The 16,995-nt window shown below is 46.5% G+C and overlaps 2 long non-coding RNA genes across 2 annotated transcripts; one reads left to right on the forward strand and one right to left on the reverse strand.

Annotated features, from left to right (window-relative positions):
* Positions 1-712: 712 nt before the first annotated feature.
* Positions 713-2,906, reverse strand: LOC120095885 (uncharacterized). The gene is made up of 3 exons (XR_005491801.2): positions 2,021-2,906; positions 1,159-1,281; positions 713-925 (listed from the first exon to the last, which is right to left on the reverse strand). It is a non-coding gene; the product is annotated as an uncharacterized LOC120095885 (long non-coding RNA).
* On the forward strand, positions 1,219-4,810 carry LOC120095884 (uncharacterized). The gene is made up of 2 exons (XR_005491800.2): positions 1,219-1,928; positions 2,893-4,810. It is a non-coding gene; the product is annotated as an uncharacterized LOC120095884 (long non-coding RNA).
* The last annotated feature ends 12,185 nt before the right edge of the window (positions 4,811-16,995 follow it).

The raw sequence follows: 16,995 nt of genomic DNA on the forward strand, positions 1-16,995 counted from the left end.
CCCACCTCAGGTCAAGGCTAAGCCAAGTTCCATTTTCCACCCACAGTTCTTGGAAGAAGCAGGGCCATTCTTGAAAAACCACAGAATGTACTGACTGATAGTCACCTGACCCTCTGGTCCCAGATGGAGTTTGAATGCTTGTCATATGCTTGCTAGCCAACACATTCAAAGGTTGATATGCTTAGCCAGTAAGTTTAAGCTGTAACCTTGATGGTGTAACCTGTACCCCTAAAAAGTATAAAAACTGCTTGTTATAGCCATTCGGGATCATCTTCTAGTCACTCGCCACGAGAGACTGATTGAAGGTCGACCCGACACATGCTGGAAAATAAACCTCTTGCATTTGCATCGAACCCTGTTCTCGTGTCTCACTTGGGGGGTCTCCCGGTAGCTAAGACTCACTTCGAGCCTTACATGGCCTCGTATGGGTTAAACTTGTAGGGTGAATTAGGCAGGTTGAGAGAGGAAAATCACTGCCAAGCTTGGCTGTGGAGGGAGAGAGGCTTGCAGGGGGCAGGAGTCCTGAGTAGGGAGCAGAGGAAGTGCAGGGAGGCAGTCCCATAAAGGGACATGCTGGCCAGCAGGGTAAAGATCGGGACCTTCTTGCTCCAACTGGGCAGAAGGGGGTGGGGGTGGAATATAGTCAGATTAGCGTATTCAAATGTGACATTCTTTTTTTTTTAAAGATTTATTAATTTATTATATATAAGTACACTGTAGCTGTTTTCAGATACACCAGAAGAGGGCATCAGATCTCTTTACAGATGGTTGTGAGCCATCATGTGGTTGCTGGGAATTGAACTCAGGACCTCTGGAAGAGTAGTCGGGTGCTCTTAACCGCTGAGCCATCTCTCCAGCCCCAAATGTGACATTCTTAAACACTCCAAGTAATCATCAACAAATAAGTGGATACACACACTCTGCCCTTTTTTTAAAAAAAAATATATATAGTATGGAATAGAGTTTATTCAGGGCATGGTGAGGGGAGTTGAGAGGGTGATAGAGACAGAGAAAGGCAGAGAGAGAAAGAGGGAGAGTAGAATAGCAGAGGTGGCCATGAACACATAGAGGAGGGAGTGGCGAAAGGACGGAGCAGGAGGAAGAAGGCAAGAGCAAGAGAAGTTCTGCTCTAAAGAGAAAGAGACTCCGAGAACATACCTCATTCATCCTCTCTGGCCTCCATGTTGAACCTCCTGGGGGACAGTCTGTCTTCCAGAATGTCAGCTTGCTGTTTGTCCCACTGAAGCTGAACTTGTCAACAGGACGTGAGTCCTGCCAAGTCTGAGCACAGAGTGGGACACAAAACCACTTGTCATCCTATGCTCAGTGGTGTCCTGTAAACCAGTGTCTTCAGATCCACAGTTTCAGGTTATGGCTATTTGATGTAAGAATGGCTAGGTAGGTCTAGTCATGGCCAGGTACCCAATGCCCGGCAGACTTGTGGGAGATTTGACTCTTTAGAACGCTATCTGGCCAATTTGAGTCTCCACCTATCGTAGGGTTTTATTGCTGTGAATAGACCCAATTCTCAAAGCAACTTTTTATAAAGGACAGTTCATCATCATCATGGTGGGAAACATGGCAGTGTGCAGGCAGAGATGGTGCTGGAGAGGGAGCTGGGAGTTCTATCTACATCTTGATCCAAAGGCGGCCAGAAAGAAACTCTCTTCTGTCTTGGGCAGAGCTTAATAGAACCCTAAAGCTCATCCCCTCAATAAGGCACTTCCTCCAACAAGGACACATCTCCTCCAACAAGGCCACACCTCCTTCAACAAGGCCACACCTCCTCCAACAAGGCCACACCTCCTTCAACAAGGCCACACCTCCTCCAACAAGGCCACACCTCCAGATAGTGCCACTTTCCAGGGCCAAGCATATTCGAATCACCACACTGCCCCAAGAAAAAGGCTCCCCCTACCCTCCCACAGGTATCATGCTCTATCTTCCTGGGTTTGGGATTTTGTGGATCATGGTAAGAGGCCTGCCATGTTAACTTTGCCACAGGGTATCCAAAGCTGACCTGTGATGGTGACCGTGGAGGAAATATTGGCTTTTAACATGCAGTAGTCCTTGCCCTCTTAGCCACCATTTCAGTTATGTCTGGTCAACCATGGTCTGAAAATGTCAGATGGAAAGTTCTAGAAATAAAAAAAAATTGCAAGTTTCAACATCTTTTATTACAGCAGTGTTCTATTTTGTAATTATTGATACTAATCCTAGCTGCTGTTGCAGATGTTGTGGTGTGCAGGCCCTGACTGCGGCAGCAAGGCTTGTCCTGGCTTATATGGAAGTGTAATTCAGGTGTGGGACATCTTTAGCCCCACCCTTTCCTCATTCTGACAGTGACATCTGCCTCTCTGCGTTTCCAAGTGAGCACAGTGGGCAGGCCAGAGGCAGATGGGGTGTGCCTTCCTTGAACCCCCAAAAGCAGAATGTTTCTGCATCACATGTCAAGGTGGTCTTCAAACACGCAACGGAAAGAAGGGAACTGTTAAACTGCTAAGGGAGAGAACAGTTTATTCCGTTGAAAACAAGAGAGAGAGTTTCATTTAAATCTGTGGCTCTAGATAAGTCATGTTGCCAGCATGGCCAATTGAGAAACCCTGTTTCAAAAAAACCAAACCAAGACAAAGCAAAAAGTGCAAAAACAATCAAAAAGGAAAAAGTGTATCACTGAAGTGTGCGCACCCTACATCCAGTCCCAGGAAGCCACATGACAGAAGGGGAGAATTGACTCCTGTGAGTTGTTCTCTGACCTCTGATATATCTCTGGGTTGTACCTGTGACCGGCCCTCACATTCACACACAAGATGAATAGGTAAAGGTAATATTAAAAGATTAAACTGTATCTCAATGTGATTAACAATTCACGTTGTCACCTTTCCCGTTCAGTGCATGCGCAGTTGAGGTGGCAAGCACCGATGCCCGATCGCGGATGCCGGATCGCAGATGCCCGATCGCAGATGCCGGGTCTCTGAGTCTCATCTCCTACATACTTCTACTGCAAAGAGGGTCAACGTGCCTAAAACCTTAAGGACTTTCTGTAAGAAACGCGGCAAGCATCAGCCTCACAAAGTGACCTAGAATAAGAAGGGCACGGGTTCCCTGTGCGCCCAAGGATTGCAAGCAGGGTGGCTATGGCCGGCAGACAACGTCAAGTTTCTGAAAGAAGGCTAAGAGCACTAAGAAGATTGTGCGCAGGCTTGAGGGTGTGGAGCCCAACTGCAGATCCAAGAGGATGCTGGCCATTAAGAAGAGCAAGCATTGGGGTTGGGGATTTAGCTCAGTGGTACAGCGCTTGCCTAACAAGCGCAAGGCCCTGGGTTCGGTCCCCAGCTCCGAAAAAAAAGAAAAAAGAAAAGAAAAAAGAAAAGAAAAAAGAAAAGCAAGCATTTTAAACTGGGAGGCAATAAGAAGAAAAAGAGTCAAGTGATCCAGTTCTAAAACTTGTGTTCTCTGAGGAAAAATTACTGAAGCAGTACAAGAATTACCTGTTAGAAAATAAAGCTATTGTCAGTGATACCAAAAAAAAAAAAAAAAAAAAAAAACCAAAAACCAAAAACCAAAAACAAAAAAAAAAATCCACATTGATGTATTTAAAAAAAAAAAAGCAGGCAGTACTGTAGGCTTAGATTTTTCAAAACCTACTTTAATAAGGACTCATATACACTTCAACCTCCCTTCTGGTCCATCGACCAAAGTTAAGGGAGAAAGAGGTTAACAAGACAAGAGATATATGGACCTGTTAGAAGTAGTTCTTTGGTGGGGTTGCGGATTTAGCTCAGTGGTAGAGCGCTTGCCTAGCGAGCACAGGCCCTGGTTCGGTCCCCAGCTCCAGAAAAAAAAAAAAAAAAGAAGTAGTTCTTTGGGGAGATTCCAATCTTCATGGTCAGGATATCAGCAGTCCACTCCAAAGCATCAAATATCAAACACGCACAGCGGGAAGTTCTTTGGGACGTTTCTCTCTAAGAAGTCACCACAAGAGAAGATCGGCAAAGACCAGAAAAGTGTTGCAAGGCGAACCAATGCAGGAGCCTAGTTCACTGTCTGTGGGGTTCTACTTATAAACGTCACGCTTCCTCTCACGTGTCTGCCTCAGGAAAAAACGTCCTCTCATAAGACAGTTTCCAGAAAAACGTCACGTGACACAGCCAAGTCTCCAAAGAAACCAGAAATTTCCATTTCGCTGTCTAAATCTTATTTTAAGGGATGCCAGACAGTTAACAGGTTACAGATACAGTAAACTAGAAAAAAAGCCACTTAACTCACCCCAGAGTACTGACAAAGGCACACGAATAACCCCATCGCAGCCATACTCAACGAAACAGCCTCGCTTAGGAAGTAATTCCCACCACCCTCACGACGGATTTGACCACATCTCTGACAGGCTTAGTGGGCAAAGCCCTTGCCTAGCCAGCAGCCCTTCCCCATCGGTGTTTGGAACTGGGCTGTTTACAGGCTTACGTGTCTTCCTGCCGTGACCCTCCCGGGAGTATGTGCACTCCATAGTCCTTCATCAGATGCTAAGCACAATGCCTCTGTGCCATTTGCAGTGTTCATGTGTACAGCAAACGGTTCTTTTTCTATTCTTTCTGCCGTGCCCAGGATCACGGCATCCTCTTGTCTCCCTGGCCTCTGTGGACTACAGCCAGCGACGTCGGAGAGGATGCTCTCTGCATATGCCTCGCTTTGGCTCTTGCCTGCTGGGTGCCCTCTGACCTCGAGCTGGCTTTCCTAAAATCTGTCCTTGCCAGTTGTACCTGGGATGACGATTGCGTGATGTAATTAAAAACATCCACTGTGCTGAAAAGTGTATCTTGCCCGGACTAACTTCAGGCACCATGACGGTTCTTAGGTGTGTGGTAGGCTATTCGTGTAAGTCTGTTCTGGAATGTTTGCGCAGTGACAGAGTGCCTGGTGACGCGTTTCAGGGTGTCTCTCTGTTGTGAAGTGATTCGTGACCTTAACACATATGCCATGAAATTGTGCATGTCGGGAGGATATTCACAGCTGAGTTGCAGTTTCGATATCAATGCGTCACTGAGAATAAAGGTCTGACAGGGCTGGAGTGAGGAAACTGAGAGCTGGGGAGGGGATAACGGAGAACACGGTGTGTTCTTAGGACTTGGAACATGTCCTTAGTGGCTGCAGAGATGTCCCGCAGTTAAGAGCAGATGCTCTTCATTTAACCCTGTTCCAGCCGGGTCAGGTGACTCAATCATCTGTAATTCCAGCTTCAGCTCCAAGGAGACACAACTCCCCTGGCCTCTGTGAGAGCCTACACACACACACACACACACACACACACACACACATGCACACACACACATATGCATGCATGCACGCACACATGCACACACACACACGCACATACACACAGACACACACACAGACACACACAGATACACACACACATACACACACAGACACACACACACATACACACACAAAGATACACACATACACACACAAAGATACACACACAGACACACACATGCACACACATACACAAAATAAATAAAAATAAAAAATAAATCTTTTAAAATATCTGAGCTGGGCATTGGTGGCACAGCCCTTTAATCCCAACACTCAGAAGGCAGAGTCAGGCAGATATCTGTGAGTTCGAGAGCACCTTGGTCTGCATAGTGAGATCTAGGACAGCCAGGGCTGCACGGAGAAATGCTGTCTCAAAAAAAAAAAAAAAAAAAAAAAAGCCAACCAAACAAAATGTCTTTAATTTCTTCCACATACTAATGAATATATATCATGTGGGAATATAATGAATTTATAATTTTGTAATCATATATTCATATATGTGTATGTAGAGACATATATAAATGAATTTCAAGCAGGAAAAAAGATGGGCTTCATAGCAGAAAGGGGCAGATTAGTGTAATTGCATTCTTTGAAGATTAATCTATTTAAATAAGTATCTATTTAAATATTTTTATGAAATTTTGAGAATTTTGTATTATTGCTCGTTCTCACCCCCATAGGAACACATTCATTCCCTAACTCCTCCCAGATCTACCACTACCAATCTCATTTTCAATCTTTTTTTTTTTAAGATTTGTTTATTTGTACTTTGTGTATAAGCCTCTTACTTGCCTGTTTGCACATGCACCATATGTGTGCAGTGACCCCAGAAGGCAGAAGGAGGCATCAGATCCCATGGAACTGGAGTTCCAGATGGTTGGGAGCCACCATGTGGGTGCTGGGAATCGAACCCTTGTCCTTTGCAAAAAACAAACAGTGCTCTTAACCACTGAGCCATCTCTCAGTACTAGTAAAGAGAACCCTATTTTGTTTATTACAACAACAAGCCCCCGTTATCTTGTGGTTTGGAAGCAATACTCTAGTATTCCCTTGTTCCTGAGGATTGATGCAAACTTCATCCTCACCACGGATTCCAGCCAAGTCACTCTCTGAGTCTTTCATTCAACGACAACAAAGAGCCTCTACCTATGTCCTGAGAGCTTGGCGTTAAATCTCTGGACTTCCGGCAGGGCAGTGGTAGCTCACACCTCTAATTCCAACACTGGGGAGGCAGAGGCAGAGGCAGAGACAGGCAGGTCTCTGAGTTGGAGGTCAGCCTGGTCTACAGAGTGAGTTCCAGGACAGCCAGGGATACACAGAGAAGCCCTGTCTTGGAAAAGAAAAACCAAACAAAACTTCTGATACTGCCCCTACCCTTCTTTCCTGGGCCAAAGTGGGGAGAGAAACTGAGACCTCAAGAGTTTGAGGAAGAGTATTTGTCTGTAGGTCAAACACTTCAACCTACCCCTCCTCCCTTCCCACCCGGCCCCAGCACTGTGTGAGGGGTAAGGAACAAAAGCAGACAGTGCGGAAGCCAGAACACAGCCCTGCAAAGGCAAGGGCCGGGTGGATTCAAAGGCACTCGAGCCCTATTTCGAGAAGTCTGCTAAACGCATGCGCGGACTCCAGATCCCCCGTGAAGCAGTGGGAGTGGGAACCAGAAGGGAGGTTTTGTTCTGTGGCACTCTGGCTCCGCGTCTGGGAGCGCAGTTAATAATTACCATCTTCCTTTTTAAAAAGCTGCTTCGGCAAGGCTGAAGTGTCACCGAGAGAGGAAGAACAGTAATAAGGAGATAAAAATGTATAAATAAACCCAGCAGAGCTTAACAAAGACCGTGCTGGGACCTCCACGTAGGAATCGAATGCAACCCTCGTATGATTGGCCTGGTCTCCACCCCAAATTCCATGTCTCCTGACCACCAGTTTCCTCTCTTCTTCTAGTCTCCCGATTAAAAAAAAAAAAGGTACCTGGATGCTCACAGTGATGAGGTCCCCAGTAAGACCCGCCATGTCAAAACTCACTTGAGAACGTCTCGAAGGAATGTGGGTCTTGGCAGACAGAAATAGTAGCATCAACACAAATCCATCTACGGCTACAAAATGCAATGGGAAAAAAAATCCCCAAACCATCTGCCTCACGCTGACCTGAAATTCTCCCCGCAGGAAGAGCGCAAAGAGGAGAGAGAATAGAGTCAGCCATGGTGGAGAAGTAGCATTATGGTGTAGGTAGAACGACTCTGTACAGAAGCCGTCAGGGTTCGCCTGCCTCTCAGCCCTGCGGGTTCCAGCCTCAGCTGCAGTCTTGCTGGCGTGTTCTGCGGGGTCAGGGTCACTGCGAGCACCTCTTTAGTGGCAGTTCTTCTGCAAACCCTGCACCGGTCTACCCTTCCCGTCTGATCTAACCATCAAACGATCATGATAAATGATTGCGCCTCATAGCTTTGAGACATGGGGAAATCAAGTTGAAACTGGGCGGGACATGTCCTCCTTTTAGGTTAGCTTTTGTGGGACCAGAAGGTGCCATTTAGGCTGCTGGGGGGAGAGAAACCATTAATGGTTTTGTCCAGTAGAGAACCCTGTACGCCGTAATACCAACCTGCTAGGCAATATATGTAACTAAAGTAATATTGATATACATGGGACAGGGTAACGGATTGTTTTCTCGGTGGATTCGAAGACTGTACCACAGACAGGAATTAGTGCCTGGTACTGTAAGACCAAAGCCCGTGGCTGGAGAGGTCATGGGACCAAGTGGGGAACCTACTACTGTAGTTTCGATAAGTGGACATGTTGTCAAACTGCCTTCTTAATATTCAAGATTATACACCTAGGTTAGCTGCGGTGGACAGTGGCTAACGCCCAAACTGGTAGCTGGCCAGAGTGCTGAGAAGTGTCTGCTGAGAGCCTGACTGAACAAGAAGTCTTTACCACCCCTGCCCTTTGCAAGGCTCAGGTGACATCCATAAAAGAGAGGGCAGAAAGCATGTAAGAGTTGCAGCATAAGCAGTTGCTGTGAGATGCCATCGTCTGGGCATGGTACGGTCATTGTACTCATTAACCCACCGCAGCTGTGGTCATCTGCAGGAGACCTGCACAAGGTCAAGTCCAGAAGGTCACCCGATATTTCAGTACCGATGGGGGGAGGGCTCAGGAAGCGCCACCCCAAGCTAAGGAGCCACTGGCAGTTGAGGTCTGCTGAAGAAGGGAGCCTTATCTTTCTTGAGGGCCATGGCTGCTGCTAGATCGTCCGCGCACAGATGCATTGCCATACTCCCCTGCCACAGGGTCATACTGTTCTGTAAGGGATGGTTCTGAGGCAGACATGTACCACTGAAGTCTGGCAATGGGGAGGGCAGAGTTCCGGTTAGTACTTCCCTCATAAATAATCATGTGCGCTCAACTGAGCTCCTTCCTCAAGTTGGAAAGCTGCCACTCTTCTCTCTAGCTTCCCAAAAACCAAACTTCTACCCCAGATCTCATGGACTACGGGCGTGATGGTCGGTGTCAAAGCACCGTTTCATAGACTGAGACCAGGTGTCGTCACTGGGAACAGAACCTGCCCAGGGGAGACAGACGGACTGACCGACTGTTCGATACAGAATGCTAGTTCGGAAGGTGTGCTAATGAGGGTAATAGAGACAGGAAAGGAAAATCACAATTCAGTTCAGCAGTGGAAAACCAGGGTAATGTGCATTACATTGGTTAATGGCTGTGTGCTGTTGGCATTTGTTGACAGTGGATTTTGAGATCAAGGGGCTGCCTTGTCTCAGACTCAAGCATATTTTTCTGGTGTCCTCTAAGACTAGACTAACCCTCCTAAGGAACACAGGGCTTTGGGCCCTGTCATGGAGAAAAGGAAAAACACCCAACACTAACGGTATTCAAAGCACTGTGCTCTTGAGAACACTTAAAAGGCAAACCGGTTCCAACAGGAGTTACTATTCTTGACCCGGTGGTATAAAATGCCTGTGGTGGGAACAAAAAAGTAGAGGCTCTTCCCTCGAGAGCATCCCAGGCTGGGGCTGAAAATCTGTCCCAGGAACCCAGGATGGCGTCTCAGCATGAAAATCCGGATGACAGCTCAGCATCCTTGGGTCGGTTGTTGCAACCTGGGTTGAAACCATCTAGACGCTTGCCTGGTCTCTCTCTTTCCCTTTGGCTTGCTTCATGCTTAATGAACTCTCTTTTGAAACCTGAAGAGTGGCTGCTGCCATCGGCTGTTCTCTGGACAGACCCGCCCAGAGCATCTTTGTTTGTTTCCTGTTAGCGTCTGAAGGAAATGACAGGCAGGGAGTTCCGCTATGTCAAGCTCATTCTGGCCAGGAATGTGGGTTGACTTGGAGTAAGATGTGCTGGAGACCACTAGGCCAGGGAGACCGAACTTGTCTTTGAACAGAAATTCAGGGGCGGGGGACCCAGGAAAGCTAACAAGGCAGATGAAACAATGGGAAGGGGGAGGCTTTAGAAATGGCTCCTGCGTGAAGAGCATTTGGTGTTCTCTCAGCGGAGTCAAGTTCCAATGCTGGCACCCACATCTGTTAGCTCATGACCGCCTGTAAATCTAGCTTCAGGGACATCTGAGGCCTCTTCCTCCTTGGGCCCCTTCATTCCACCTCTGTGCACACACTGTGCATTCCGCCACTGTGCACACACACACACACACACACACACACACCTCTCTGTACACTTATTGTTGAAGACAAACAATAAGAGGTAGCAGGCAGTGTAATGTCAGAAAAGGATAAACAACATATAAAAAGAGCTGCAAGTTCGAATCCCATGTTATCATGGTCACTTAGCATAGCAGCATTTAGCACAGGGGTGACGATATTATAATGTCACCTTGTAATAATATAGTTATAATGATGCTGCCCCTTAAACAGCGTATGCTAAACTCCAGATATCAAAAACATCATTAGAGAAAGCATTAAAATGGTAAGTTTTTATATAATACAAGGGGCTGGAGAGATAACTCAGACATTATGGACACAAACTGCTCTTCCAGAGGACCAGAGTTCAACGCCCAGCACCCACACTAGGTTACTCACAATCACCTCCAACTTCAGAGGGATCTGATGCCTCTGTCCCCCTTGCACACCTTCACACACACACACACACACACACACACACATATACAAAACACACACAAACATATACACATACACACATACACAAACACACATATACATGCACATATGAGCACATATACACAAACATACATACATAAACACAAACACACACACACAACACACACATATACACATACATATACCTGCACACACAAACACATACACATGTACACACACAGTTAAAAATAATAAAAAAAAACCAAACTTTTTAAAAATGCTGAGTATAGGAAATTTGTATCCATTCGAGAGGTGAGCTTAGAGGTCTAGAAGATTCTCATACACAAAACATCTTAGATCATAAACAACAACCAAAGACATTCTAGCCCTACCTGAGATAAACGTGTTTTCAAATGCACATGACTTTGCTGACCACTGAGAAGAAAGCACGGACTGAGACATCAAAGCTCAGTGTGCTAAAATATCCATTAACCGGACGTATAACCTCGCCCAGGCATGCCAAACCTCCTAATCGAGAGAAACATCTAAACAACACCTGAGGCCTAGGCAGACTACCCGACGTAGCAGGTAGTCTCCCATTTTCAATGACAAGGCGGATGTGGACTCGCTGTCCCCTGAAAGGACTTCCACAGAGTCCATCTGTGAATAAACTGGGGAAGAGAAAAAGCTCAGCAGCTAAGAGCACTGGGCTGCTCTTGCAAGAGGATGTGGGTTCGATACCCAGCACCCACATGGAGGCTCACAGTCACCTGCAACTCTGGTTCTAAGGGACCTAAAGCCCTCTTCCGGCCTCCTTGGGTACCAGGCAGGCACGTGCAACACATACATACAACACAGTCAAAAGACTCACCCACCCACAAATACAATTAAATAAGATAAACCCTAAGAAAGACAACAGAGTATCAACTGTTCACAATGGGTTTTTTTGGGGGGGGAGGGGCTTACGTAGAAACGCAAAAAGAGCAACTGCTGTTCAGGATGGTGCTCCAGGTTTAGAGAGCTGTACTTCAAGGGTAACTTAAGAAAGTCTTCTCTGGGAGTTTCTAGAAAGGCTACCCTAAGATAACCCAGGGAGAAATACAAAGAATCTTCCGGAAGGCTGAGCTCCTGCTGCCGATGCACTGTCCCTCCATTTCTAATGAGGACTTTCTTCGGCGTCCCTTCAGAGATTATTTTTGACTTAGCCAAGCAGGGGGCCCATTTTAAAGCCTGCAATGTGAAAATCATGGGTGCTTTATAAAGCCTTCCACCTGCATCCCTTTTTAGGAACGTGGCCCCTTTATTCGCTAATGGATGAAAACCCCCAGCAAGCAAAAAAAAAAAAAAAAAAAAAAAAAAACTTTGTTAAGCTGTCAGTCTCGATAGAGTGAGGGGAGAGAGATGGACAAAGAAAAAACAAATGGCATCTTCCAATACGTTTTTCTCGAAGCCCTTGTTAGAAGCTATAACCTCCGATGCTAACTAAATTTAACCCACCGCGACCCTGGAGGTGACCTTCACCTCTCCTTTCTCTGCTTCCTGAGGCTGCTGGAGAAAGCTGGCTCCCGATTTGGAAAAGGCTTCTTAGTACCACACAAAGACCCAGCCTTGCTGCCACCCTGCCTGGAGGCCCCTTGCTGCCCGAGGGGTCAGCACCTGGGCCGAGAAGCAGGTGACAGTGGCAGGCTCGCATCCTTCTAGATGCAAGCTGTAAGGGTGTCTACCCGTCAGGGATCACGTGACAGACCCTGGCATTCAAACTACTGAAATCCAGGTTTCCTTTGTGAGTGCAGACTTTACACAAATCAATCCATTGCTGTTCAGCTGACTGTAAAATTGGTAGATTTACTGTTGCAAAAAAAAAAAAAAAAAAAAAAAAAAAGAAGAAGAAGAAGAAGAAAGAAGAAGAAAAACAGTTTTCAGTTCCACGTTGGCAGGGCCACGGATGCATAGGGCTGCTGACAAAGCAACCTTTAAAAGTCTTTGGCTGGGGAACTTAGCAGGTTTTATTGGGAGGGAGGGGGCAGTGCTAAACAATGACCCCAAGTGGACAGCGAACAGTCTTCTCTGCACAGCACACATGTAAAACTCCACACTCTGGGGACTTGTAAAAGGAGAGTAATTGCCTTCTAATTCTGCCTCAAGGAGAGGGAAGTCCAAATATTCCATCACTGACATACTTATGGCAGAGCTTCCTTAAGTAGCAAGTAACAGGAAGCGGTGTTGCGTTGTAAGTGAAACGGAAACGTCTGGGGATATCTCGGTCTTGTGTTCTTGTGACCTCCACAGTAGAGGGCACAGAGTGTCCTGTACGTTTTCATGTTCTTCCTTGTCCCGCACGGCGTGACATGTGAGCAGTGAGAATTACTTGCTTCTATGGTTCCACCCATGAAGGAAGTTAGGTCTGAGGACATAGTTCAGCTGGTAAAGTGCTTGCCCGGCAAGCATGGAGGATCTGAGTTCGATTCCCAGCACCCATGTACAAAGCTGGTTGTGGTAGTACGCACTTATAATCCTAGTGCTGAGGGGGCAGAGACAGGAGGATCCTCGGAGGTCCTGTGTAGTCAGCCCAGCCTAACGGAAGAGGACCAAGCCAATGAAAGACTGTGTCAAGATTTGTCAAAAGACAATGTTTGAGGCGCAACGCCCAAAGTTGACCTCTGGTCCACTGGTCCCACACATTTGTATACACACACACACACACACACACACACACATACACACACACACACCAGTGACAGAAGTTAGAAGAATCACTCCAAAACCCAATATTTTGCTTTTCTGAAGGAGATTTTCGAACCCATTTTCTGCTTCATTCAGTTGAGTAAAAAGACCGCGTGGAGGGGAAAAGCATCTCTGTAAATATTGCGTTTTGCACACATGAAAGCTTTAGGGAAACTTGTCACGACGCATAGACTCAGACACACTTATTATGCTTGGTTACAGTTATTAATGGGTTTAAAAATTGGCGTCATCAGTTTTCGACAAAGGAAATGTTTGATCTGGGGTGCGGTGCCACGAGGGACCTTACCCACAATGAGGAAATTCTCTGGATCTAGTAGTCTAAGGGCACAGTGCAGGGTTGCGACACAAACGTGACCACCAGACGTTCTCCAGGTCTACTGGGGACCATAACTAAGTAGCCAGGTAATAAACGTAAGTCACACAGAGGCTGATTCTCAAGCCCTACACATCTCGAAAGCTCAGCTAACCCTACTGCAGTTTTTGTCTTGTTTTGTTTATTCAGCTCATGAGTGTTCCCCCTGTCTGGAGTGGATGACCCACGGTCCCATCTGAGAGAAAATGGCCGAGAGTCTTCACGAAGACTTAGCACGACGATCCTTTACGATACGATGAACATGAAATGGGGCTGGTTGTCTCCAGGAAGATTTGAACGCTTTTCCTAACACTGCCAAAGTGCCTCCACTCTAGCACATCTTGTCTCCTATGTCCCCTCTGTCAAATCAATAAGCAAAACGTGACCATGCATCCTCTCAGCTGGCCCTCCATGTTGACAGTGCTGCCTTGAATCCATGCATGTTCAGAGGCATCTACACAACTTCAAAATAAGTCAAAGAATTTTACTAGTATGCGGTGTGTGCTTTGAAAACCGTTACTGTCCCCAGTCGCCACACAGGGGTGTGTGTGCAGAGGCATGTGCCTGCTCTCTCTTCAACAGCTTGTCCTAAGGTACCCTCTCTGGTGTCCTGGGTGTCCTGGGTGACCTGGTTGCTCCTCCGAGAGGTTGGACTCATTGGCAGCCTCGCTGTGGACCTCAATGTCACACTCTTTGGTGTGTGAGGACCACTTGTTCTGAAATTAGTTTGAGACAGGATTTTTGAAAGATCGTTTCCATGGAGACCTTTTCAGCAAAAGTGAATTTTGGAGAAAATATCGAGGACTTACAGACCTGCTGACTGACTCTTCATTAAACAGTACATCCTGACAGGACTGTTTATGCAACCACAAGAGACAAACGTAACAGAGGCGCCCATAGGACCAGAAAGTCTTAATACAGAAAGAAGCCTCTGATATGTGCCCGAAGAGTCTGAAGTCTTTTTATGATAGACACACCAGAAACTGTGCCTTGGTAACTAGAAATAAATGCAGAAAGGCAGTCTTGGGGACAGGATGCTTGCTTTACGTACTGTCCATATTCGAGAGTCTCCAAATCCTGCCACCACCAGGCTGAACCTTCATTCTCAGAGGCTCCTTAAAGTAGGCCATATCCTATTTTATGGGGGCTAAAGCAGAGTTCAGGAGGTGAAAAAAACAAGGCAGAAGGAGGTGTGGATGTACTGAGAGTGCATCTGTAACACCCTTCCTCCTGTTTCTTGTTTGAAGCCCCTCGGGAGCACAAAGCCACGGTCCTAGACCCAGCGAGGTGGCACTCATCTTTAGTCCTAGCTGAGGCAGAGGGGTCTCTGTGAGTTCAGGGCCTTCCTGGTCTACTTTGAGAACCCTAGGGCAGCCAGGACTACATACAGAGATCCAGTCTCAAACAAAACAACTACAATAAAAAACAAAACACAAAAGAGAGCATCCTGTTAGGACAGCAACCAATGGCGGCTGCTTGAGCCAGTTTACTCTGGTTACATGGCCTTCAAGGAAGGCTAAAACAAGATGCTAAGCAGGAAGCTGCCAGAAATGTCTGTCTGGTTAAATTTCTTTCTTTTTTCCCCCTTTTTTTAAAAAAAGATTTATTTATTTTATGTCTATGAGTACACTGTAGCTGTCCTCAGACACACCAGAAGAGGGCATCAGATCCCGTTACAGATGGTTGTGAGCCACCATGTGGTTGATGGGATTTGAACTCAGGACCTCTGGAAGAGCAGAGGTGTGGTGGTTTGAATATGCTTGGCCCAGCTAGGGAGGGGCACTCTTTGGAGGTGTGGCCTTGTTGGAGTGGGTGTGGCCTTGTTGGATGAAGTGTGTCATTGTAGGCATGGGCTTTAAGACCCTGGTCCTAGCTGCCTAGAAGCCAGTCTTTTCCTGTTTGCCTTCAGATCAAGAAGTAGAACTCTCAGCTCCTTAGCCAACACCATGTCTGCCTGCACGGTGCCATGCTTCCCGCCATGATGATAATGAACGGAGCCTCTGAACCTGTCAGCCAGCCCCAAGTAAATGTTGTCCCTTACAAGAGTTCTTGGTCACCGTGTGTCTTCACAACAATGAAAACCCTAAGACAATCTGTCACTGAACTATTTCCCCAGTCCTTCATTCTTAGTTCTCCTTTTAAAATCTTTTTAGACTCATTTATGTTTATGTATGTATACGTGTGCCTGCATCTCTGCATGTACACCACATGCATGCAAGCACCTCTCGGGTAGTAGGAGGGCACTGGAGTTCTTAGAAGTAGAGTTACAGGCAGTTGGGAGTGCTGAGAACAGAACCCAGACCCTCTGAAAAGAGCAACACTATTAACCACTGAGCTATGCCTCCAGCCTGCTTTTTACATTCTTGATTCTGCTAATAGCGTAATGATGGGACAAGTCATGTAACATCTTCCTGTCCCAGTCCCCTCATCTACAAAATGGGTAATGATGACTGTGTATCATGAGGGTATCTTGAGGGGTAAACTAACTCAGTACATGTTAAGTGCTTAGAACTGTGGTGCTTACAGAAACATTATGGCAAGCGTGAGCACTTACAACCACTATGGACCTGTCTGCCTAGGGGTAGGCTCCACACTTTATCCCCACAACTATGCTTCTATCTCCCCATCGAGGATTAATTCTGGCAGAATAAAAAGCATCTGTAATTCTTCATTTCACTTAGAGATGGCTGACATGCTGAGCCCAGCCCTGGCCTTTGGGTCATACAGAATAGCTTCAGCTTTGCCATATCACAGATACAAGACTCATGGGCCACAGGCTGTGATCTGATGAGGAAAGGGAGACTTGGGTGTGGCTCTAAAGCTATTTATGGATGACCTAGGTTCCTCATTTGCAATAAAAGGATGTTATTCTGATGCACCAGCAATAGTTGTAATTGGGTATTACCCTGATTGAGTTATTTGGTGAGGATTAAATAAGACAAGTGTTCCCATGGTGTATAAATTATATATTATAGACTATAAACGCAGCCAAACGCGTATACCTCTTTTCACAGAAGGAACACACTCCCACATTTAGCGGCTTCACTAAGGAATTCCCTGATGAAGAACAGAGAAAAGCAGGGACAAAAGTAGGGGGTAAAATTAAAACCCTAGTAACATGGGTGCGGGGGCCCCAACAGCTAGCAAGTGCAACACTCAGGGGCTTGAAGTTTCTGACTTCCCTCTTGCCTGACTCTGGGCAACGGAGCCAATCATCCGGCGTGTGGGGGATCTGTTATGATTTCTCCCAGTTCCGACAGCACTCGAACCTGAATCCATCATTTTTTCTCAGAAGAGAGCAGTCTTGTGAAGGAAGCTTGCACCCTGTTACCCAGCCAGAGCTTTCACTACCCAGACCTGCTCATTCGCAGGTGGCATTATTCTAATACTGCACAGCAGTTGTCTGGACATTTATGAAGCACTGTAGAAGGCATTATTCAATTGGTGTTAATGTAACTGGCAGACGCGATGCAGTGACTGTTCCAGGGTTTCTTGCTCAGGCCTGCTGCACTTTTT

The sequence above is a fragment of the Rattus norvegicus genome, chromosome 12 (assembly GCF_036323735.1).
Source record: "Rattus norvegicus strain BN/NHsdMcwi chromosome 12, GRCr8, whole genome shotgun sequence".
Taxonomy (NCBI): domain Eukaryota; kingdom Metazoa; phylum Chordata; class Mammalia; order Rodentia; family Muridae; genus Rattus; species Rattus norvegicus.